This window comes from Callionymus lyra, chromosome 11 (genome assembly GCF_982586985.1).
Source record: "Callionymus lyra chromosome 11, fCalLyr1.hap1.1, whole genome shotgun sequence".
In the NCBI taxonomy this organism is placed as follows: Eukaryota; Metazoa; Chordata; class Actinopteri; order Syngnathiformes; family Callionymidae; genus Callionymus; species Callionymus lyra.
The window spans coordinates 13,071,509-13,098,016 of record NC_141828.1 but is presented as its reverse complement, the minus strand read 5'-3'; the positions used below and the strand labels follow the sequence as shown (position 1 = coordinate 13,098,016).

The 26,508-nt window shown below is 39.8% G+C and overlaps 1 protein-coding gene across 3 annotated transcripts in view; it reads right to left on the bottom strand.

The window, feature by feature from the left end:
- Window positions 1–26,508, bottom strand: part of sipa1l2a (signal-induced proliferation-associated 1like 2, genome duplicate a) — a 110,604-nt gene that overhangs the window by 79,246 nt on the left and 4,850 nt on the right. For all 3 annotated transcript variants that reach the window (XM_087802749.1, XM_087802750.1, XM_087802752.1), the window contains exon 2: window positions 19,686–19,769. The gene's annotated coding sequence lies outside the window, so the exon portion shown is untranslated. The remainder of the gene's footprint in view (window positions 1–19,685; window positions 19,770–26,508) is intronic.

Genomic DNA, 26,508 nt, shown 5'->3' with positions numbered 1-26,508 from the left:
GACGGGTACACAACAAAAAAAAGGACTCTCCCACCAGCCGACACTCACATTAGTGCCGACACTTAACAACGGAACCTCGCGGCGTCTGAGCAGGTTTTTAAGAACCGTCTCCACATTCTCTCATTGTCCCCCCGGCCGGACACCCCGATGTGCAGCAACGGCCGGCGGGGAGTAACGCTGGGATGTTAATGGCCAGAGTGAATGAGGGGTCACACACCCGTGGTGGGAGGTAAGGAAACCAGTAAAATGAGTTTCATGCAGCTGCCTTATCGAGACTCATATCTGGAAATTACGAGGAACTCTTATTCTGCCAAGTGCTTTCCCGAAAGAAAAAAAAGGATGTGGTTGTGCAGAGAAAAACAATCACACATGCTTGCAAATACAAAAGGTTATATGGGGTTGTTTAAGTATTATCATATGCAAGAGTTTTCCCCCCTGAAAACTAAATTAATTCAGAGTTCTTGTGAGTTATTGTGATACTTAAGACATGAGAGGAGACATTGTTTGAATGAAATTGTGTTTGTCATGTATTAGGTTTGTTTTGTATGCAAGAAACAACAATTAAATCTTTAATAATGTGTTGCAATGTGTAGTTTTCATGGGAAAACTCCTGTTCTTCAAATTATAATTAATAAAAGTAAAACATTAAGAAGAAAAATAAGTTTTTCTCCAGATGTTTAATGGTTACTGTTATAAAACGTAAAAAGTCTTAACTGTTACTGTGATATTCTTCAGTCTGTCAGTAAAAATTGTTGCATAGAATAGTCAGTAAATCAAAAGATTTTTGCTTTACTACACAATGAAGCATGTGTTCAGAAACTTTCTAATTGAAAGTGCACCAAACTGTGACGAAGTAAAAAAAAAAGAAAAAAAAACACATTAAACTTTAACTTGGAACATTTGGAGCAGCACTTGTGCCAGACCTGCCTTTAAAAAGACTTTAAGTGAGGTTGCCAAACAGGGCGACTTCCCGTTTCACAACAACACGTTTCAAGTCGAAGCTTTTTACGACGGTGAACTCAAAAGAATTGGATCCAGAGCGGTAGCTGCTGTACATCAATGATGTTTGTTCGGCCTTTAAACCAGACAAACCGAGCAGAAAGGACTTGCGGGGAATGTTTTCACGTTCCTCGGCCAAAACAAACGGTGGAATACATATGCACACTCATGTTCTCGTTTAGTTCTTTACAAATCATTTTTTACGTGGGAATGCGTTGAATGTCCTACGTGGCTGGACTGAGCTCATATTCGACGGATGCGTTTCTCTGAGGGTAAACAGGATATTGCTTATCTGTCTGCCAAGTTTAGACCAGGAGTAAACAGAGACTATCCACCCATTGAAAAAAGTCCAGCTGATACTGCCATTACTCTGTACATATACATCAATCAAACTTTTATTTTACATATTATTGCTAAAATAATGTAATAAATTAGGGCTTATTTAACAGATATAGACAGTTTCTTTATTACAGAAAGGACAGAAAATAATCTGAAATTTAATCTATAAAACCATTCAAGACCTACTAAGGGATTAACTTTATTTTGTGACAAAACAAGAAGGAGCTGTCTCGCCTGCAGGTAATACTAAACTCTGAAGCAAGAATTCTGACCCGCTCTAGTAGAAGAACTCACATTTATTTTATGGGACTCTGTTAAAGCGCTTTGTGACCCTGGTCTAGAAATGCGCTTTAACAAATAACTTTACTTACTTACAAATAGAGTCACCAGCATTTCCTGGGTTTGCCCTGGGGCCTCCTTCTGATGGGACACAATATCTCACCAGGGTGACTTAAAGGAAGATCTTTAAAAGGCTCCAGGGCCATGGGTGGTTCTACTTTGAGTCTCTTCTCGACGAGTCTAAGAGAGCAGGGATCATTCATCATAGATATACATTTTTGTTGGTCACTCGTTTCTCCAAAATCTTGTTCTTTCTGCAAGAGTAAGAACTTTAATCAATCATAAAGATTGTAAAAGATAATCCAATATTTCACATTGGACCATAAATGGAGCCGCAGTGACATTACATTGCGACTCAAAAAAGGGGATCTCCCCCATAAACTTGCTGAAGAACCTTTTTAAGCCTCCATTTTAAACACTGAATTTATGGGATTTCTACATGACTGGTCTGTTTTAAATCAAACCCTGTGAGATCTGTGCAATCCCTGTCAGGAACAGTTAGATTCAAGACATTCTGTTTACGTCTCAGAGACCCCCGATGACCGCTCACCAGAAGACCAGCGAGCATGCGAGGACAAAGAAACGAGGTCAGACGACGCAGGAGACGCATCACCTTAACATGTCGTCTCTCACCGACGAGAGTTGCACTAGTTTCTGTCCGTTCAGTATTCCAGGTGCACGAGAGAATGCAGACGTCGGCAGACTTTGTGCAAACGATGGCGGACACAATGTTCCTCAACATCACAATACACACAGATCTAGTTATTCGTCTTTTGTTTAAAGCCCATTAAAGCAGCTTTAAACTCCGATATCTTCTTTAATACCTTCTAAACCCCACGGAGAATCGACAGATACAATTCCATAGCTTAAAGTCAAACAACACACAAGCCCAGAGAGATGTGCACCGAGTAGCACAATCTGATAAGTGCTCCTGTTGTTTGCAAAGCAAAGCTAGGTCACTGGACTCCTCTATCATAGCATGTCAGTTTAATACTTTAGGACGTCATTAGTTTATGACAACCTATTTAGAGGCATGCAATGTATTATCTGACGTCCAATGTCACATGATTCAATATCAATTCTGAACGAGTGGAATTGATTTACAACAGTTAATGTGGGTTTTAAAGCCAATAAAAAGAAAACATCTAAAAGAAAAGTAGACTGAGTATTTCAGGAGAAAACGATGCCAAGTTTTTAAAAGATTCAAGTTCAACAAATTCAGCTCAAACTAATTTATTCCAGCAAACTGACTTTTTTACCATTGACATATAAAAGATAGACACGTCAACTAATGCCCTTGTTGTAATACCACACAACATATTCATCACAAATTCTAATTTTTAACCAAATTCTCACTCAATTCATAACCAAAGTCCCTGATAAAATACTTTCGAATAAAGCGTAATCTATTATATAAAGGTTTTCCACTGTAATCTAAATGTAAAGATACATTTTTCAACTAAATCGTATAGCACATTGATAGCTAGACAATGACAACTAATTATATACATTTACCACCAGAAAACGCATTTGTATTGTCCATTTAACACAATAGATTTAAAATTCTGTGAATATTATATTAACTAAATAATCTATACTATCTGTATAGAATCAACTATGAGAGAAATATTATGTCAAAAACATAATGTATTTTAAATGAGTGCCTCTTGTCCTTTTAAGGGTGGTAAAAATAACAACACAGGGGTTGTTTTCTCTTGACACCATGAGTCATATAATGACACCAAGATAACATTTGGTTACTCACTGCGCTCTAGAGAAGATAGGAAGACGAAACTAACCAACTAACAAGCAGTTCCATGATGAGTAAGTCTAACAAGGACTTCTGTGGTGGTAGTTTTACTAACCCATGTTTCAATATTATGGACGTGATACTCAACTACTATATTAGAGGCAGTCAAATCAGAATTAGTTAGCATAAGAAAAGTTTTCTACAACATGGACATGTTATATCACGTGGTGACCACTGGCACCAGGTAAACCCAGACACCTGAGGACTAACCCACTATTGTTTTCATACAATAACAATCTTATTTTGTTTGATTTTGTGTTAACTTTCTTGTTGCCCCACTGGTAATTATCGAATAATCAATCATTTGATTTGTTTATTGGAGGATTATAATATATCATGATGAATAATATATATAAAGAAATGTATATAAAGTGTGTACAAAACTAAATCGGGTCACATGGTGCCTCTCTAGAAAAGAAGTTGGTGAACCCCTCGGTTAGATAAATAAATTGACAATATTAAGCTCTTCAATAGTGGTGATAGTCAATGCAAACGGATATACAGATGACCCATAAAACTGATGGATTTGTCTGAAACATTACGATTATTATATTCTGTTTATGACAGATGTTTTTTCTTGTCTATACTACCCAAAACACTCAAGGCTATTGTGTTAACCAAACTGTGTTGATGGATCAAGAAACTACTACCCTTGTTTTACAATTTGAATTTAAAAATATTTGAAATGATCATCTAATTGAGGTTTATCTCTGTTGTGGAAAAAAAAGCTTTAACCTCGATTGACTCTACTGTATCCAATTAAACAAAAGATAAACTGAACATATTCCATACAGACAAATCCCCAAATACCTACCATCTGTTCTGACGGTCTGTCAAAAACAAAAACACTCTGACGAAATGATTGCCTTGAAACTTAAAACTCAACATATTTAAAAGACATGCTTTATGGTTTCATCTCTGTTAGGTGTGTCATCTATTGTCGCCGGTATTTTGGACAACGTTAACTTTGCTCATTAGCCTTAATATTTCTAAGCTCCCACGCTAGGCTGAAGGATTGAGTTGACAGCCATTGCTAAAATTACCACTCCAGCCCTGGAATGACAAGCTGTAGTTGCCAAGACTAACATAATTACTAACCGCAATGCATCAAGTGGGTGTTTAACCACAGTCCTGGAAGCTTCAAATAATCACAATGACAAAGTGTGGAAGCTCTGTGAAGCGGCGATTCTTGAAGGAAAGAAAAAAAAAAGCGACGCTGCGGTGGCGCTGGTGGACGCGGGGCAGCGTCACACACCTCCTGCTGGCTCCGCCGAGGATGGGAGTCTCCCACCCTTGTTCCCCGGCCAGCTGGCCCTCTGCCCAGCGCCTGCCAGCCAGTGCGTTGCCATTGTCCTCTAGTTTGTTTCGGGATGATCTGCGAATTAAAATAGACTGAAGGGAAAAGACGTTCTCCCTTCTTCATTCAGTGAGCCTAATTTAAAATGATTTTTTAAAAAGCGAGTCGGCGAAGGAATACTCCCCGATTTGCCGAGGAATATGCCTAATGGGATTTAAAGCTACAGGAAATACGACGCTTCGCTATCAAACAGAAGTTGAAAATGTCACTCTTGCTGTAGTTCAGCCTCTCAAAAGATTTTTCGGAGCTCTCTCGTGTTCCCAGCAGAAGGAGAGTGTGTTTGTTCTTGGCTGCTCCAGCAGAGATCCGTGAACACACACCACTGTGCCGTGGCCTTACTCCAAAGGGGTACCATCTGTCCTCCGAAAACCGGGGCCGAGCAGCTCCGGTTATGAGCACAATTGTGGGGAAAGAAAAGGAGAGGTGGAGTCGGTGTGGCCCCAGCGAGGTCTCCTGAATATTGTCACCGCTGTGGCCCCATTTTTTTTTTCCTCAGCACAAAAACATCCACCCCTTCCTCTCCCCCTAAAGAACCAAAGACACCTTAAAAACCAATGACGGTCTCGCTCAAGTGTCGGGGAAAAAACGCTCAGATTTAACCGTCACATCGCAGCTCAAGAGTCGTGACTGGAGGCTCCGAGAGCGTCGCTCTTAGTCAGCCGAGGTCAGACAGAGTACACAGCGGCACGTTAACGCCGAGGAGAATGTGGGCCACGTGACTCGGCTCCCGTCGTGACCCGCCGGGAACTCTGAGTCCCGAGTGATCCAATCAAGTGAGCGGCTTAAAAAAATGCAGTTTGGAACTAACCCCGGCTTTGTTACAGCTGCACTTGACAGGCTTTTTTTTTTTGCCTAAAAATAACAGCCTAGATGCGATGGTAAGAGTGATCACTTAACCACGTCGCTCGGCTCATTAGGACTCTAAATGGAGAATTACTGACTTACAACACGAGATATTGTCATTTGTTTTAAGGGATAGTTGGTTATCTGATGATTCTATGAAGTCGTTATTATACTTGTTGACAAGCGTTGAAGCAATTGTTGAGCTTCAAGGAAAATGTCCTGAGGGTGAAACCATCCCAGTTACAGCAATAATACAAGACCCAGTTCACAAGCACGCACACTCACAGAGGTTTTTTCTGCCTTCCACCTCACATGACAAGTTCTGCAGAAGCTTTGAGGTACTAAGGGAATTAAATCGTGTTTCTCAGATGATGCAAGGTTTTACTAAGTTCTTAAATTACGTTGATTTAATCAGATATTATTCAAATTATTTATACGATTTATTTAATCTAACCTTGTTGGGTTTTTTTTAACAGAAAAATACAGATTAACAATCAACAAATGCATCTAAATCCATAACTGTCCATTTTATTTTAGTTATTTGTCAACACTGCATTCCTAAATGAAAAACACTAATTTATTACCTCCGTCTCTTTTCCATTGTGTGTTTGTAATCAGCATAAATCAGCGGGTAAATCGATTTTTTTTCTTCTTTTTCCCCAAGAATTTTCAGGATCGGTCCCAAATGCTCTTAGAAGAGATTACATTTGTGTGGTGTTGTGTGTTGTAGTTGCATGTGGATTTACGAGGGTTCCGGAGGTCTCGTAAATCAGCGATATCCAACCTTTATTTTCACGGCCTGTCCTTTAGAAAAAAAAAACTTTTTATTTTAAATCGTATAGTTTCTGGTTTCACTCATTTTCACTAGTTTACAGGTTTATTTTTGGAGTAAACTGAAAATAGTCAGAGACTTATGTAATTTCAGAGGAAGTAACTAGTTTTCCTAAAACAAAAACACCTTTCAGACGGTTATAATCAATACAACATAAATTATACTTTGTTTTTCTTTCTGTGTGGCCCGGTGAGAAAGTGAACTTGACTAGTGTCTCTTGCTGAAGCGGCGGGTAGTTTGATTTCCTAGCCGTAAACATCAGCTAAAACTATTTTTACCGTGTTTTTATAGTCGCATGAAATGAGGTATGTGCCGACCTAGTGCTGAACATGTATATTTTCTGACCCCGTTTGTTGTTAACCTGATATTTATCCGGTTTTTAAATGTATGTTTTTTCCTTGCTTGACGCTCATAAAACCAGGTTTATAACAAGCGACTTCAGTTAATTTCTGTTTATAGTTTTCCTACATCTTCCAAGTATCTTATGAAGGAATTTGTGTGTTGTGTACCAAAACGTAACTTGGGTGCCGGTCCAAAAGTTGTGTATCGCTCAAGATAACTTTACCTGCTGCACACCAGTTGACTGTTCAACAACCACAATTGACTTAAAAAACGCTTATTGCCAGTGTGTAGTATACAAATGACTGAAATAAATATTAATAAAGTTAAACAAGATCAATAAAATACAATAGAATATTAGACTGAAGTGGGCTTTTAGAAATTAAAAATATACATGTATGAAATTCAATCTAATTTAATTGAATTAATAAGAAATTAAAGAATGTTATTAAATAATATTCGTTATCTGAACAGCAGGTACATAAGATTTCCTGCAGAAACGGTTTCTCTCTTCGTGGTAGATAAAACCAGCCTTACCATCTTTTAAAAGTATCTCGCAGGAACCGAAACCAAGTGTCTACAGTTAGTGTCTCTATGAGCGCTTACAAGCATCTACTCAATGCCAAAGTCAATTATATTTCATTTTGTTATGTAATAGGCATGGCTATTATTTTTGCCTTTAAAAAAAAAAGAGATATAAACATATATGAATGTGTCTTTCGGCTCAGATAATTGGGAAAACAGCAAAAGAAAAATCTTTCAACCATGAGTCACCGCCGTGGGCTGATCTTGGAAGCTGGATTTAATACGGGCCAAGAGAATATCTTAATGGTTCACTTAACTGCGAGCTTGTTGGTTCACATTTTCAAGATTCCGTCCAATGTTGGCAGCGTTTTGTCGAGCGAAACTTTCCCGACTTATGAAACGCCAATCATCTATTTAATGTGTTTACTTTAAGGTGTGTGTACTTTCCTGATATATCAAGGCAAAGCTAATTAAAAAAAGAAAAAAAAAAGCTTTTGTTGTCGAACCCAAACATTAAAGAACCCCCCACGACCCCCCAAGGATGCATTAGGGTTCTGCTCACTTCACGCATAACATTTGGTTGTTCTCGGGCCACAAGAGGTGACATTCCTAAAGCGGCGTGAACTGCACTGCAAACAGGGAATGCTCTGCAGGGAGCAACAACTACGAAAGCAGCATTTTCCTTTTATCACGCATGACGCTGCAAGGGATGCACTACAAACACATTTGCCCGATGTAGAAACTTCCCATGCGATCAGAGCGCCTGAAATACATTGGCTGGACTTAAAAAACCAAGAAAAAGCCAAAAGAAAAGGGAAACGCTGAAAGGCAACGTGACCTTTGCTCCCATCAATGCCCATAAGAATCTCCATTTGAGACATTTTTTGGAGGATTTTTTTCACACATGGTCTGGAGTCTGTGACACAAATGTGGCTTTAGAAATACAGTCCGGGCCCCAGGGCGGGATCTGGAGGCTCAACAGCTGATGTGAGGGTTTGTTCAAGCAGACGACGTGAAGCAAATACAGGGATTGGGTTGACAGGCGTTAGCACAAATGCGACGGTGAATCATATTTACTCACCTCGTGAGCTACAGGTCCTGCCAGGGCCGGGAGCAGAAATAAAAACATGCTCCCAGCTAAACCAGCACATAAGTTTCCCCTTTACATCCTGCTGCACAGCAGGACTGCAGTTAAACCGGTGCACTTTTACATGGTGTTTATCCAATAAGATTAAAGAATGCACTTTAATTTTGATAAGATGTGCAGCCATAAACTCCATTTAGCCTCTTTAAACGTGACCACAAACATAGGTAGCAAACGCCTTAACCCTCCTAATTGCCGAAAGAATTAAAGCTTTCATTTCCGACACAATTCGCAGTAAAACGCACAGAACACGATGTTCATCTACATTGAGTTAAACCCTAGATGAGACAGAACCAGACTCTTACCTGGAAAGGTGACTCTCTCAGAGCCATAAATCCCCGCGAAAGAAGACAAAAAGCTGAGTAATCCACCGAGATAATGAGGTCACGCTGAAGACTCTATCAAACGGCGGTAAATCCATCAGCCACTTGTTGAATGCACGTCTCCAAAAATATGTTCGAGAGCCAAAAAGCAACTTATTGATCCAACGTTGAGCGTGAAAAAGGGGAAAATCAATGAAGGAAGGAAGTTAACTAGAGATAAATCTGCCGGCCACCAGGGAGTCAACATAGTAAACTGCATACAGCTGCCAGTTAATGCACACAAGCCTTCTCCTCCCCCTGTGACAAAGCCACCAACAGCTGAATAAGAACTGCAGCATTAGCATATGTAAGGGAGAGTAGGTGGCTATGCTGGGCGGGAAGGGGGCTGCTGGTCCTTGAAGGTTGGTCTGAGGGGGGGGATGGAAGGGGTGGACCATGACATTCAGGACTCGTCATTCTGACAGGAAGGACGGGAGAAAAGAGGTGGAAAAACTTTTGTTCCTGTAAAAAGGTTCCTTGACATCTGAAGACGGTGGAAGCCACTTATCCAGAGCGGAGGAATCTCAACCAAGAAGTTGTCATTTTGATTTACTAAGAAATATGTCGGTTTGTTCGATGGCATCCAAATGGGCTCTTTGTACGATCAATACTTCGAAACCTCCAGAGAAATGGGTTTAAGATATAAATGTGTCAGTCAGAAGCGACAATCACAAAGAAACCCCTATAACTTCACTTAATATATATATTATTTACTCTTTAATGTCCCGATTATTTTACAATTCTATGTGTACTTTATGTACCGTTTCAATTTTACAAATAAAATACTGTGCAAGGTAACTAAATACATTTTTCAGATCCTCCATGTGGCTTTAAAATGTAAGATCCTTGAAATCTAAACATGGAAGATTCATGTTTATGAAGGCGATAGATCTTTCAGGGATAAAATAACCCGTAAATTGGTTCCGATTGCTTCCTTATAAAAGTGTATATTCATGAGAAATTATTCTGGCTACTAAGTTTAGATATTTTTAGTCAAGTCTGCTTAGTTTCTAAATCAACAATTACAATAAAAGCGCTGCTCATCGCCATTATTATATGTACTTTCTTTTTAAATTAACGAAATATGCAGGAACAAACTTCCAAGATAATAGGTATGTTTGATTGTCACAACGGATCTATAAATGTGCTTTTATTGTATAAGAAGGCGCTAAAAAAAGGAACAACCCAAGCGGGTCATTGAGATTTGATTATACATCTCACCGCCTGCGAGGAGCGACGTAATCAGGTCTCGGCAAACCTAATCGGGAAAAGCACCAAACAGTGTCATAGAAACGGCTTCCTGATGACTAGCCTGGTCCGTCTGTTTCTGCTCGGAGGTGGGAGCACGTTAATAGCAGGAAATGACAGACTTTAATCAGGGGCCGAATGAATGGCAGCGAGTCTCTTTGTGCGACGCTCGGCTTTGATGCAGCCTCTGCAGGCAGGTTTCGCAGCTTTGATTCGAGGTGCGGGGAAGGAAAGTTTTTTTCTTTTTTTTATTTGAAGAGTGGGAAGCACCAGGAGGTAACACTTAACATTTCTTGTCATTGAATCCCGGCAACAGACAAACTATTCATCAGCTTTTACACACATGTGCGGCAGAGCCTGTGAAGAAACGCACAAACTGCTAGTTTGCACACGGACGACTAGGGGTTGATGGGTAATTTACATACCAAGGTTGGTCATTAGAGAAACGGATATGCGAACACGACAACCTACATCCACAAACGTCGAAAAAAAATCTCATATTTCAAAGGAAATCAAAGCGTGTGCTTGTAGATTTCAAGATATAGTCATTCACTCTGTGACGCTGGGGAGTACAGTATGTGTTTTGATCATGTGTAATGTAGTAAAAAAACATTCTCCTCAACAATACTCAGTGAGATTATGCAAATTGTGGATGTGAAGTTCAGCTTTAGGCGATTGTGCGCTTGAGAACGCATTCAGCCCTAAAAAAATGGATGGAACTAACCAGTCACAAACAGCTTTAAAAGTAGCTTCTTAAGGGAATACTGAACAAGTCTCAGTGCCATTCAAACTGAATCATGAATGTTAAGTTCAGCTCTTGAGACTATTGTGTTCGTGGGGATAATTTCAAGCCACCTACATCGACACAGATGCATATAAAACAACAAAAACCTCACCAAAACACTTCTACTTAAGACGACCTCTTCTATGGTTGTGTAAAGGAAACAACTGTTTCTTTAAAAAAAAGGTCTTCATTAAAACAAAATGAATTATAATGAACTCAAATCTAAATAGAAAAGGAAGCCGGATTAGTCTTCAAATTGTTTTGAAAATAAGGCGGCTAATCTGGAACAAAACATCCGTTAAGTCCACGCAATTTGAAACCACATTAACCCAAATGTAAAAGAAAAAAAACCCCAAAAGAACATTTGGAGGCGAGCCACGCAAGGTTCACCCGAGAGCTCCAACACATATCAGATGTTGGAGGAGGCTTTGGCCTCCTGTAATCTTCGTGTTAAAACGAGTTGAGGCATATGTTTTGATTAAACATTCAGTGGAAAACAAATAAAACATTAAATGTTTTTTTAAAGAAGCTACAAAAAAAAGAGGCCATAAAAAAGGAACACTCTTGGTTAACCAAATTTGAAATGAATGATTAAAAATGGAGAATAAAATGATTATTTAGGTTCTGTTAAGAGCTCTTGAAAGAGTGTTTAGAGAGAGGAATGGTGAAAAGTTTAGAGAAGTGGCAATTAAATGTCCTTATTATAAACTGTGAGACTCCATTGAGCCACAGGAGAAAAAGAAGGAAGCAAAGCAGCTCTAACATGCAAGTAAAGAGCACAGAATAGGGAAAAAGATGTATTGCTGTAACTGTTAGCAAGCAAATCTGTGCAACTTTGCCATGACATTTAATAAAAATGCAAGCCGTTATGACCAATTTAAGATAAGTGTTAAGTGTCTTTGTTGAAGAAAAATCAGAACAAATATTTGCACATTTTATAAACAAGTTTTTCTATATTAATAGATCATCAATATATAAGTAAGTAAGTAAGTAAGTAAGTAATATTTATTTATATAGCGCTTTTTGAGACCAGGGTCACAAAGCGTTTAAACAATCAAAACAATACTCAAAAAAAGTACATAATTATACTAACAAATATACTATACTAACTATATAATATATATATATATATATATATATATATATATAAATAATAGGTTTGATTTATAGAATTGGGAACTGAAAAGTGTCCAAAAATGTAGGTACTATTGGATAATGATGAAGAAGAGGCAGAGAACCAATGACTTGGCTGTAGTGAATGAGGAACTGAAGAGGAGAAGCTAAACCTCAAATGATGCTTCTTTAAATCAGCTAAAATACAACATGACCTGTCAAGCAAAGCTGCAAAAAAAAAAAAGTTGAAGAAATAAGCTATCACTTAAATACTCAAAACATATTGAATAAACTGCTCGTGCATTTCATTCAAGGAAATCTTTTGAGAGTCGCAATTCCGACATAAGCTTAGGAGCCTTAACTCGGCATGGTTTCTGGAAATCTCTCAGGCTTTCCAGGCAATTACATTACTTCACACGTTGAGACAGCGTTCGCTGAGAAAACAAATGTTTTCCTCATGAATGCCGACGGGGGACCGAGTTAATCCATACAGGGCCGACGTCACCTGTACCTTTTTTTCGGATTGATCTCATGAGGTCCGGGGCGTGTGATTCATCTGCTGCCCCAGTATTTTTAGTCCTGCTGATACCGGGCCGGCTGTGGCTGCATAAGTTGCTCCTCGGTTATGCAGGGAGAGGAAAGCGTTTAGGGAAATAGTCTTTTTCCTCATGCAGAGAGGAAGGAGAGAAAAACAGCTGGCAGGCTAAAGAGAGACACATCAGCTCTTAGTGACACTCTTCATCCACCCATCTTCTCCTCCTTTTAGTTTGTTGTGAATCCATCAGGAGTTTCCTTCAAAAGCACTCGGAACAGAGCGAGCGAGAAGGGGAGAGCGGGTGCACATGACGAGGGGATGGAGAGTAAATAGTGGCCCTGCATCCATCCACGTCGTTGCTAGGCAACATTTTCTGCAAATGACAACCCGTGAGTGACAGCTGATCTTCCCTCGAGCAAATACACAAGGGAAGTAGAAGAGTGGACCTGGTGGCAGCGAGTCGAAACGCGCCTTCGGATTTAAGAAACGCATCTCGTCCACTTTATGTGATTTATAGTCAGAATGGTGAGATTACCTTAAGAAAACATGGCTACTTTTCTTCTTTATAAGGAGAGTAAAACAGTGGAAGGTCTGATCGCAGCACTCATTAACGCTTTACAGCAATGACGGGCTCTTTAACCAGCCAAAATTCTCCCACGCAAAACCATTCAAAATCTACCTCGACTGGTCTCCAATAACAGCCAGAATCTGTTTAAAGACTTTTCCTGCTGGTGAAACTATCGGGCCGATATGGTACAATAACCAAACTGCCTGTATCAGGAAGTCTCATTTTGATATTCTCAGAGGCTCCATCTACCTTCATTATCTATTATTATTCCCAGTATTCTCATTTAACAAACACTGCTGTTAAAGTAATTCAACACGAGTTTTACTCTGTATGGAAGTCTCTGTGTAATTGCTGACATAATCTATTTAAAAGATTAGGATTTTGATTAGCATTCTTTTAGGTCATCTACATGGAACATAAATCCAATTGGGTTTTGAGCCAAGAGGCAGACCACTTAAAAAGACTTGGTGGACCAGTTTTGGCCTGGATCCTGGTATCAGGTATTGGTCTGAGTCAGCCTTTCAAAGTTGAATCGGGAATCAATGGCAAAAGGTTCGATCTACAAAGCCGATCTAGGCAACGTGTATCTATTTACAATCTAAATGAATATGTCTAACATAAAAGTTTTGAATGTATTTTCAATGTATTTAATGAATTTTCTTTATGTTCTCAAAATTCTAGTAAATAGAACACTTTATTCTAATAAAAGTGAGCTTTGTAATTTGACTTGTAGTTATTTTTAATCTTTTTATTTTAAGCATGACTAGTTTTGACTAGTAGGGCAACATTTTTTTATATTTTAAAACTAGTAACAAATTGATAGTGGTAGACCCTCAAAGCACAGTATCAGAACTGCGATCTGGTTGAGACCATAAAAGTCTGATCGATGCATACCTACTCAATAAATAAGAACGAAAAGGCCCAAGCATTGACTTGGTGGTACCCCGATCTTAACGACAGTCAGGAGAAATTATTTTGTCGTGCAGCAATTACACATCCATCCATACAAACATCCATAAATACATGTAAAAACAATTAAATAAATACAATAAATACATACAAAACATATTAAAAGACATAAATAAATAATCAAAAAGTTGCCAACAAAATGTAAAAAGTGCATGTTAAGCATGAGGAACAGTTCTGTTGTAGCATCTTATGGCAGAAGGAACAATGGATCTTAAAATGTTCCATTTTGCAGTGCATGGAGAGGAGCTTGTTGCTGTGGTTACTCTCACAATAGATACTTTAAAAGTTCAAAATTATATTAAAAACAGTACCCTCTATGAAGGGATAAAGAGATGTATTGTTTTCGACTCTAAATAACTGTCATTCTCCAGATGAAACTACTGTGAAATCAAGGAAATTATGTTTCTCCGTTGCTATGAGAGGATACCAGCGTGCCTGCCATGGACTAATGGAGGACATCAAAACGTAACAAGCACTGAAGACCATTTCTGATCAGGAAAATAAAGTCCCGCGTCGTGTGCAGCACGCACTGTGGCTCGCTCGGCAATTAATCAAGCTCTCCAAAGGGAAGAGCCTGGTTCAGTGAAATATCTCTTTATTCACCACAGGCCATTATTCAGAGCAGAGAGAAGAACCTCTAATACAGTTAGTCAGTCCCCAGTCCTCGGTTCCTCGTGCATTTGGCATCTCTTTAGTGGAGTCACTTTCAAAGCCCCCCCCCGACCAGTGGCATCAAAAACATCTGTTCCCATTCCTGCCACCCACATGACATGGCCCGGGCCGAGGCCTGCAATTGTAGGCAGCGAAATGTAAATGCAAGAAAACCGAGACAGCCACAGTTTGACAGCGAGACGACAACAGTCACAGCCAGAGGACGAGAGAAAAAGTGACAAAGGACACACGAAGGATAGTTGGCAAAAGAACGCCGTTCGCCAGTGGAAGGTACATAAAAGACATGCAAGATTTGAACAGAAAAGGAGCCGGATGATGATAATGGGGTACTGTGGAGTGCAGGAGTAATTGTGAAGCGGACCCTCCGGGGCGTAGTGTGGGATGTAACGCTGCACCAGAGCAATTTGACCTTCATCCAGTTCAAAGCAGCGGTGAAGTGCAGCCTGTCCTGTGGCTTTAAAACCATTTCCAATGTACATAGAAGAGTGTCTGGCCTCTTGCATCTTTAATGAGTGATAACAGCTTCATCTACTACACTGTGCATCCCATCATAAACTCCACCGAGTCAACAAATAGAACCGAAAGAGAGTTTAACATTGAAGAGCTACATTTTTAAAAACCAAATAGTCCACTGAATAAGAAAGGCATGACATGACAGATTCGAAGATCGTCAGATAAAAGATATTATTGTGTAGAAGAAGGCACAAATATCGAGTATGTGTAGTTATAAAAAAAATTAAGTTATTCAAACGTATATTTCTTGACATTTATGAGAGCGTGTGTACATTACAAAACGATGTCAAAAACATGCCTCGACTGGTTGCGTTGCCGCCGGATTAAAAAGTCGGGTTATTTGAGTCGCGATTGTCGGGATCTATTGCGTGAGTGTATTATGGTGACGAACGTGTGGGATTAATGTTCGTCTGTGCATCAACACCTCCTGAAACACTGAGGTGATGATGATGACGGCTGGGAAAAAGGGTGGATTATTAAAACTATGGATTTAAATTTGTGCCAGCACATGTCCAGGCTTAACGTTGAACTCAAGTTTGTCAATACTCCATTAGCATCAGACATGTATTACCATGTTCTTATTAATGACAGCCCACATGAACAATAACAGTGACAAGCTGTTGTCAGTTACGCCAGCAATTTGGCAACTTCTTAGGCTGATGACGAGATGATTTATTATTCTCTCTGGTGGTTTCACATAAAAAAAAAACAACACTCAACAGGTGATCTTGTTTAGTTAGTTCTACTTCAAACTTCTGGATAGTGATTGTCTGATGAAGCTTCATGAAACAGCGTCATGTTGTTTAGAGGTCAGTAGGTGGCGCCATCATTTTAAAAATCTGAAGTTTCATCAGAACAGTTGTTCAAAACAAAGGAAAATAGTGCAGAGACCGCCATCTAGTGGACTCTGAGAATAATGATACTGCTTCATGAAGTTTCATCAGCCCATCACTACTTCTGGATGTATTTACAATGGAATTTTCAGGAAATTTAGATGAAGTATGATGTTGCTATAGTGATAAAATGTGTTACTTTTGTTTGCTGTATGCCATCACTTTAACTTTGAAAGCTCGGGGACACTAATAAGTTAACATCACTAGTGGCCTAGTGGTTAAGACATTCAGTCACGTAAAAGGCACTCTACTTACCAACTTACTACTACAGACTGTTTAATCTAAATTACATTTCTATTCTCCATGTAGAATCCAAACAGACTATTTTTGGCTTGAAAATAAGTCCCCCCTAAAGTTGACTTTGAGACAAATAGACCTTCTGGTCATCATTAAAAATAACATCCTAGCTGTTGGACTATGTGCACACTGTGACGTCCATTCTTAAATTTGTCGATCACTTAAAAAATATTGAAGATTGAAGTCAGATAAAATGTACTTCATGCTTATCTGTTTGTATACCTTATTCTACTCATTCAATTGAATCAAATAAAGTAGATGCCGCCTTGGTTTCTTGTCGTTTATGATAGTTCCCATTAAGATAGCCCTCGTTATTGCTTCCGATTCGACTGTAACCAAGTTTGCTCTGGGCTATCTTTAGCTGTGTCGTGTCGTTAAAAAAACATATTTAATATAATATTAATATTAATATGTATAGTTTAATCAAGCTTTTATACATTCTATTGAAATCCACCCGAGGGGCACGAATATGGATGTTGTAATGCTGGGCTAAAGAAGAAAGGGAAGGGAACCAATGAAGTACTTGGATGTCGTTCGGCATGCAAATCGTAGCATTTTTGCTTTCAGGATGATTATCATCAAATTTGTCCTTTTATTCCTTAAAAAGGATCAACGGATACACTTGTACATCCCATAAGAATCGTGCATTCGTGCAACCCTTGGGATTCAGAGACCGTAAAAACAACTCAACAAGCCTTTAATTTGGCTACATCATCGCCACCTTCAAAACATTGATGCAACTGTGGAGGATAGTTTAAAAAGACGTCTACTGCCATGAAGTGCTTTCTCCTGCATCATTCAGCGATGTGTGTTTAAGCTCCGTCCCAATGCAGAGCATCAAGTGGGAGGGGAAAGGACAAAGCGAGGCAATGGGAAATGGTCCGAGTTGTTTCCATTCCCTCAGCTCGTTTATGGAAACATTATGTGTGTATGTTTGAGTTCTCACGGATCAGGGAAAGATTCAGGAAGTAAGTAAGCAGGGAAGACGAGTGCAAAAGAAAACAAGAGGAGGGAGAAATGCTTCTTTTAGATGTTTTCTCTGGAATGGCCACTGCTCTGTGTGTGTCCTTCATTGTGTAGTTATCCCTCTGGCAAGGACCACAAAAGCCTCCATTTATCTATCCTGAGTACTCGGCCATATTGAGAAAAGACCCCGAGAGGCAGGCAGCCATCACATGTGCCAGGGTGACATGGCTTTTCCCTTGTTAACACTACAGCCCGGCACCCGGTACAACCTCCAGCCGAGTGAGGGATTATTCCTCCCGACAAACCGGGCAAAGAAGAAGAAGTACATCTGTTCTTTATATTTGCATTTCTTTGGTAGGGACCACAATGCAGCACTTGACTTGAAGGAAAAAGGGGAACATTCTCAGTCAGGCGTGAGAAAACCCACCCAATCAATGAGGCCTTTTTTCTCTCCACCATTTGGTCTCCCCTTAACTGACTAACAGCACATCACAAGGAGCAGCTTGCACAGAACTCAATCTGTCAGCTTGGGGGACGGAGCGAGCCACTTGTATTCATGATTCCCTCTCATCAAGTTCGATTCGCTCACTGTTCCTCGGGACTCGGGGTGCAATTTTAGGACTTTTGCAACGTGGGCTATTCGGCTATCGGCGGCTCTAATTGCAGAGTGAGAGGAATTTTTTCCTCAACGTTGAGGCGCAACAGCTGCAGCCGGCATGGCATGTGCTGGGTGTGTTCGAGGGAGGAGCGGCGCCCCGATGAGGGTGTCGGAGACCAACCTCCCACCGAGAGCCACCCACATATGCCCACCTTTACATCAATACGGTTTATCGTTACGTTTATTTTATCGACCATTGGGACAACGGTTTAGCTAATGGAAAGGTCCATTAGCCAAATAGGTTTGTCAGGATCAAAAGTAGTTTTGGGGAAGAAAGCAAATTTTCTACTTTCATATAATAAAAAGAGAAGATTAGTTTAAGTAGATTAAAATAGATTTGGACTACATGCACATGCAAAATGAGGTCTCTGAATACCACACTGAATTCACTCGGAGGGAGTGAGACAAAGACAGAACTGTGTTGGAGCACGATTTCTTCATTTCAATTAGATAATTTATGGGGTTTTTCCCTTAAATATTTTAAAACTTAACATCATGTCGCTGCTTTTATTATTTATGCCATTTTAACTTTTATAACACAGTCAAAAACTCAATGTCATCTTTAAAAAACTACCAGATATTGAGAAAAAAAAGGATTTTATCCCAGTTTCAATGTTGATATTTAACCCTTTCCCATTTTATTTCCTTTCAAAATGGGGAAAACAAAATTTAATCAACCTACATTCACTAAACCGTCTTGCTTTTATCACATAGTCATGGACAGTAAAGCAAAACGACTCTCTTTTCCCTAAATAAACACACCAACAGAGCAACAATGAGACGCCTGAGCACCCCCACATCTCCTCAAAGCAACATTATGCTTTGCTGAGTATCTGGGTTCACGTTCAGAGACAATACACAAGCCAACCGTTAGTAAGAAACGTCGAGACATCGCTTGGATTTTTTTTTTCTTCTTTGAAATCTATTTTCATTCCCCCTCGCTACACCAACATCTCACCATCCACCCCCCCCTTACCGACCGCTAAATGGGTGAAGCGTCGGGGGAGACGAGTGCGGATGAATTCATTCCTTCCACCAGGAGCCAAGTGCACTGATCCAACATGACACAGGGGCCCCTAGTGATCAAGCCACCTTTGACCTTCGGAGCCGATCGAGACCACCGATCTGATGAGACGATTAGGAGAGGGAGGGCCAAAAAAAAACGGCCAAATATTTCAAAAAGGACAAATCTATTTCCACATCCCTCATAAACAAATGCAGACGACCAATAAAAAGAACAGGAAAATGTCTTAATCTTTATAGCAGCTGAAGTCGACTATGTTTAATGATTATTCAGCCTTGATCCCTGTTCTCGCAGGTTTATATTACCCGTTTCTGGTTTCCCTCTTGTGTATTTAACTCCGCTACGAAGGATTTGACACAGTAATTATACATGTTTAGACAAGAATTTCGCAGTCGTGAAAATGAAGTCTCAGGTGTCTGCCTTATAACAAAAGTGGGAACAGATAACTTTGTTATTTTGTTATTGCAACTTGGTTGTAAAGCCAAAGGCCGGTGTTTACGATAAGCTCATGGTATTGGTTATCAGTGACTGGTGTTGTCTGGTTAGTCTTACTTACATCGTGATGCTGCATTCAAGACACCAGAGATCTCGGTAATTCCATTGACGTGACCTCCAATCTCCAAATATCAGTTGAGAATCTCTGTGGAGAAATGGATATCAAATGTTAGAGATTGATTTTAAGTAGAGACAACATGCATTAGTAGATGCAACAATGGTTTTGAGTTGTAATTCAGATGCAAAGGTAAAATGTTAAATAAAAATACACCTATTGAATAAAATAAACCCAATTTTTGGTTTATTATTCCTTAATATTTAACCATCTAGTAGTTTTTCAACATAACTGTGGGCTTTTTTGGACCATGTACCCATAGAAAATGACCCAAACATAACACAAACAACCCTTTGAATTATTCTCATTTTATGCTTTTACGCTGAAAAGTCCATTCATGTGATTCTGGTCTGAGCTTTGGTGGTCTTACAGCAGGTGTGTTGGGCTCAATATAATGGCACTTTTAGGAGAAAACAGCCTTTTTGCTTCATTCAGATGGTGTCCAGGTTTTCCAGATAGGATACACCTTTTGGCGGGGGTCAAAGTAATTTGAAATGTGCATGTAAAACCCTGTCCACGGCGACACAATCATCAATAAAGCTTTCAAATATACAGGCTAAGACATTTTTTTTAATAAATCACGATATGAGAGGTTTTTACACTGTTACTTTAAATTGTAATTGTGAGAACAATTGACTCAGAATAGACACTTATAACCCAAAGACATTGTTACCATAGAAAACAATAAGAAACCCCCAAATTATACAGTCAATTTATTATAGGATTACTTTCAAGAAACCTAAAAGAATTGTGGTAGTACCGCCCCCATCACACAGAGGGGGTTGAGGGATGTGGAGAAGACAATGGAAGTAGAATACTGGTCCAAGGATTACAATAGAACTGGAATAACATTAGAACGTCCCTGTGTGTGTTGGTGTTGGGTGGAGACCATTGTTGTCCCAGCTTCTTTAAGAACATCTTTGAAACACAATGAATAACCCTACTTAAAAAATATCTTAAAAAATAAAACGAAAATGCTCATTGACCGAACTGTTTATTAATCAATATGTTTATATCATAGAGTAATCTTTAAGTAGAAGAAGTTGAATAAGAATAAGATCAACACCAGACATTGTTTTTTCCAGAGCACTACAATTCAATAATGTATTTCTGGAGCCGTGAACAGCAAATGGTTTTTCGAACCCATCAAACAGTAGATTAGGAACATGACCAGGGGGTGCTAATGATTTTGGAGAAGCAAAAAAAACAAAAAACAACCCAGACTTCATGAAGCAGTGCGTATGAAGTTCATGGATCGAGAACAGGCAACAACACAACAACGAGAGATTGGAGAGGAGTCGGGAGGAAACTCGAGCCGCCTCCTCCGGGACGTTCTATTCCGAAAAGCCTTTCATTTAAAATCAAGCTAAACGACAGGAAACAATTAACCTACACTGGTTCCCTCTCTTGACTTCAGAAAATCTCAAATGTTACCACCTATGAACATAAACCCTGCTGTGCGATGATGAAATACAATTTGTTCCGTGCCGTTTAGTTCAGCAATTACTACTTTTTTGGGGGGGTTTGTAGCCGCATAAATTGAAGTGGATTCTAAATAAAGACACTCTTCTCTCAACGTTTTTCGTCTCCTGAGAGAAACTCAAGGTCCAAGCAGAAGAAAAAAAAAAAAAAGATTTGTATTGATGTCATATTCACCCACTCTCCTCCTGATTGGACGAGAGTATTAAATCCATGCTGATTAGCCAAACTCGTTCTTCATCCAGAGAAACAATCATGTGGATGGAGATTACATTTGCTTTTTAACTCAAGGTGAAAGTGTAGCACTGTGTTCGTGGCCAGAATATTGCACGAGTGCGCCCGGGTTGGTTTTTTTTTTTTTTGTTGGAACAAACACACGGCAAGAACTGCTCAACAAATTAAATTAAAGCAGATGTTCAGTTGCATTTCGGACTAAACGCATTCGGGAAAGGAGAGCCAAAGTAAATGAAGGTCTGTGTTTGAGCTTTTCGGAATTCTGTAAAACATCTAAATATTATGCTTTGTTTCATATATCTGATTGAACCCATTTAGATTTTGGAGCAACTTTTATTTCAAATGCTCAACCAGTGAGTGGATAGCCATGTATTTAACCCAGAATTCCAACTCATTTTTCAACTCACCCTAAGAGTTTGAAGAGGGTAATTTGTTAATTTTTGGAGATAGAGACACAAATGTTTGTCATTGCCAACTGGCACTCAGTTGTCTTTGTCTTCAATCCGTCCAAAAACTCACTTAAAAACATCCAAATACCTCCAAACTGCTGGTTTGTAACAACTTGTATTGAAGAATTTTGAACCATCGTCCAGACAAAAGAGATACCAGCATATATATATATCAAACTAACAACGTCTATCAGCATTCTGTAAGCCTTTGCCGACCTCTGACCTTCTGGCTAGTGGTCTGCTCCTAAACATAGATTATCCGGAGACGGACGAGAACAGTCATTATTCAGCTGCTCTGGTCGTCAGATACAGAGCACCTGGTCATGTACACAGAGATCTGGCCGGGGCCCGATCGAGAACGTTTGCTGAACCGACTGTGGCCCTTCAGGCCTGTTTACATTTCAGAGAAGCTCCGCGGGGCCGCCAGTAAACAAAGCCTTGGGGAAGGTAAGCAATGAATGAGCGAAACAGTGTAGCTTCTAGGCATTGTAAGGGAGAGCGCCACAAAGACCTCTTGTTGAGATCCCGACGCAGCATCCGAGACCCGTGTTTGTCTGAATACATTATGTAATCCCCTCTTTTTTTCTTTTTTTTTTCTGTGGCGCATAAAGAAGGGCATTCAGTGTCAAATGTACTGGTCCCTCTGGCACTCTGTCCCGCAGGGTCTCCCACCCGCTGTGGCAGACCTTCCAAACATCCACGGCGGCGTTCAATGCACTTGAGCTGATGGGGCGAGCGGGGGTCAGTTGATCTTCCTGACAGATTACAGAAGCAGGAGGACGAGAAGAGAAATCAGGCCACTGTCACTTCGGATCATTATCACCAACAGTCCTTTACAAATGACAAAAAAGAAACCCACAGCCAAACTGATGTCACAGGAGGGAGAGGGAAGACAATCACAAGTGAGATGGAAAACACTTCTCCGGCACTGAATTAGCATTGCCTGGCTGGGCTGCAGCTCCTTAAACACACCACACTGCATCCCAAACACTTCACATCCACTTTAGCGTACCATTCCACTTTGTGTAAAAATGGGTTCCCATGCACACCAGTAAGCCCAGTATCTCAGGCTTGACTTAAATAGTCCCTCCTCTGCCCCAATGCAAGATTAGGGCCAACGGCAGTGTTCATGCTGAGGCATTTTTGAGCTTCGGTTGTTGACACGGTGCTTACCGTGGTTAAATGGGCCGTAACATTTAATATCTGGGGCGACAAAATGTTGATATATCAGAGAAGTTAAACCCTTGTCTTGTTTATGTTTTGGAACCATTGTGGTCTTGTTCATGGTCTTGTTACTCGCGTCTTTGGCTAGCTTCTTCACTCACATCATTAAAAGGCAGTTTCCCCGCTTACTGTACATCCCTGCTTTGTTCAAAGCATTAAAGGAATCTATGGAAGACATTATGTTTAATGCATTCCAGGCACATTGGAAGTCAGGACTTGGAGATGGTGGTTACAGTAACGCAAATCGGAAAACCGAATGCCGACATCCACAGGCATTTTTCTAGCAGTTGCTAGAATTGCTAAATATGTGAAACAAACGAAAAATTGTATCTTTGCCTCTTTCCCAGGCGCATGTTCCTTCACGCCATTACAAACATTTGATTCATTTGAATGGTAGATAAGCTTAAAACACAAAGAAAGATCTTAGTTAGATGCTCTAGTTACTGTCCGACCTTACTTTACAAATAATAATTGCTTACTTAGTTACTTATTGTGCTGATGCAGTGACCTCTGGTTGGCTGATTGGTTGGCTGGGCGGCAAAGCATGTTTGTAGCTTTTTAGTTCACCGTTACTGAGAGGTTTGAAAAATAAGTTATGGTCACTACTTTGCGGATTTAGCGTAAGGCCAAATGATAAAATGTATTATTTTGTATTCTAATGGTGAGAGGCTTTTGTCGAAGACTTATAGAAACGGTTTTAACTATTTTAATTCATAATATGTAACTCGTTTCTTCAAAATTAGTTTGTAGATTATGGTTTTGTTTTCTGTAAATCTATGTGAAGTGCTAATGGTTTTATTACACAAATTATTTACTCCATGAATCACAAATTCTACCAGGGATAGTATACTTGTTGCCACGACTGTATGTTGCTCCCCTTTGGAAATTTTAATACCCACTCAAGGTAAGTCATGTACATGGTAAATAAGTGACTTTCCGAGCCCAGTATACAGTACATATACAGTATGTACATTAAAGGATTTCATAGCACAGTACACTATTGCTTTCAATTTGAGGATAAGTGAGATTACACTTTCAGGTAGATTATTTCAGCGTACTTTAGCTCGTTCAGTGCAATTTTGCAGCGCTTTTATAGATTTGATCGACATTTTATTCATATTGAAGCTGAAGCACGGCTTTGTCGAGTCTAAGGACATAATGTTGGATTGTTCTGCTTTGTGCGGAATGTGTCTCGACTGTGGATATCAGCCTTTTAACAGGAAGGAACTCTCGCTCAAACCGAGGTTTATCAATGGTGAGAAAGCGTCTGGTTGAAAAGACGGGACATGAAAGGCATGAACAAAAAAACCGAATGGAGAGAAGTCGTGGTCTGTCGTTTGTATGGTGCTTTTAAATAGTTAAAAATGTTCTTCTCAAGCAATTACATATCCTTGTAATCACAATTTACTCGTTTTATATGAAATTAAAGACATTTAAATAAATGTATTTATGTCAGTTACTGGGTAAAGAAGATCAATTCATCCGTTTTATGAAAATGAACCCAATGTCGGACTAAAACGATAATATTAATACACATTTTTGTTTATCGTTTTCATTCCATATATGCCTTTAACAATGTTTTCAAAGCAAAGGGAACAATGTTTACAGTTGTTATTTGTCTTATTTAAATACTCAACAGATATTTAAACAAAAAGAAAAAACAGTTTTGCCTCAAGGGTCACAGATTTCACGCATCAAACTGTACACAAAAAAAAAAATCCAGCACCATGTAGACCTATTGAATATCTTAACCATGTCCCACCCTTCAGTTCACCAGTGAGGTTATTTGAAGGGTACGGGGCGACGGTGGCTCTGCCTCACTGGTTCACACACAAACACCCACGCCCGTGAACCAAGTGGAAGTCGTTCACTTAAACGGCACATCTGTCACGGTTCTGCCCCATTTGACCTGTTAATTACAATCAACCTCGATCAGAAACAAGTCGCAGGAATGTTTACCTTCACGACTACTCATCCATCGCCTCGCCTGGATCAACGTAAGGCTGAAGGAAACCGCTGACCCTCTAACAAACGCAACAATTGACCTTGTTCGCCAACCCCCCCCGAATATGATACATGACGCTATATTTGACCGCTTAAATCAGACACATAAGCAAATCGGGGCATGCTCCGAGCTACCTGATACGACTTGTGTCTGTTGTATAAATACCACTTAATTAAAGCGTAACACAATCTGATCCTCTGTAGCCGTAAGAACAAATGCAGACATAGACAAAGAGAGGAATGTTGGGTGTATCAGTCACGTCTGCTCGGCCGCTTTCTTTTTTTTTCTTTCGCTACAGTAGGAAAGAGGTATGCAAACCAAATCCCCTCTTATCTCCCGTTGAAGTGCAACCAGAGAGGTCAGTTGCCCCGATTGTCTGGGCCTGCCGAGGGGAGCTCAGACCCGGTTAACCCGCTGGGTCACGACTGGTCCTCGGACGAACTGACCATTAGGTTAATGACAAGCCAGCGATCTCTCTCTCCATTGTGGCTCAGGCATAGACATTTAGACAAAACACGGAGGGAGGGTCAGCAACTTTCACCGGCCTTTCCCCTCAAACATTCCTGATATAGACACTAATGAGCGCCCATGGGAACCAGAGGAACCGACATAATTCATCTTGGCAGGGTGTGTTTTTTCCGTATTGCTTATCCATAATGCATGAACATGATGGTTTTCCGAGGGACAATTATGACTGATATTTACGACCCGGTGTGGTGGTATTTTTTGCCCTTCTGCAATCTCTCACGGTGGAAGGAAAAAAGCCAAAATGTCAAGGAAGGCTACATTAGCTCGCCTGTAGCCCGTGTGACATATGATAATAACATGATGGACGATCGGTGTATGGCGCAGCGCCGGGGTGTCACTTGATGTCGACAGTTAATAATAACCTCAACATAATGTTGTCAAAGTAAAAATAACGAAACATGTGTTTGCCGGATGTGATGAAATACATTTTGAAAGAATAAAACAGTGTCATCTGATTCAAACGGTATTTCATGTTATGTATTTGTAGAATTGGTTAGAAACTCAAAAAGAAGTGATTTTTTTGGCGTTAGATTCAACTGGATTTAGGAAGGTTGTCATTCACTTGTACGGCTTCTAGTTACTGGCGCTAAGTTCTGTTAAGAAATTGCTAAATAGACCCTGAAACCTGACTTACATAAACTTTCATAAGATTGTAATGACAAAATATGTTACTATTGTTCATTTGATAATGGTTAAGGATTGCTTTAGCTGTAGGTTTGGTGAATCAAGTTGATTTTCTGAGACTCCTGTGTTGTTCTCTGTGTTATCTTGATCTTTAAAGTATATATTTTATTGAGTATTGTTTTGATTGTTCAAGCGCTTTATGACCCTGGTCTGGGAAAGCACTCTA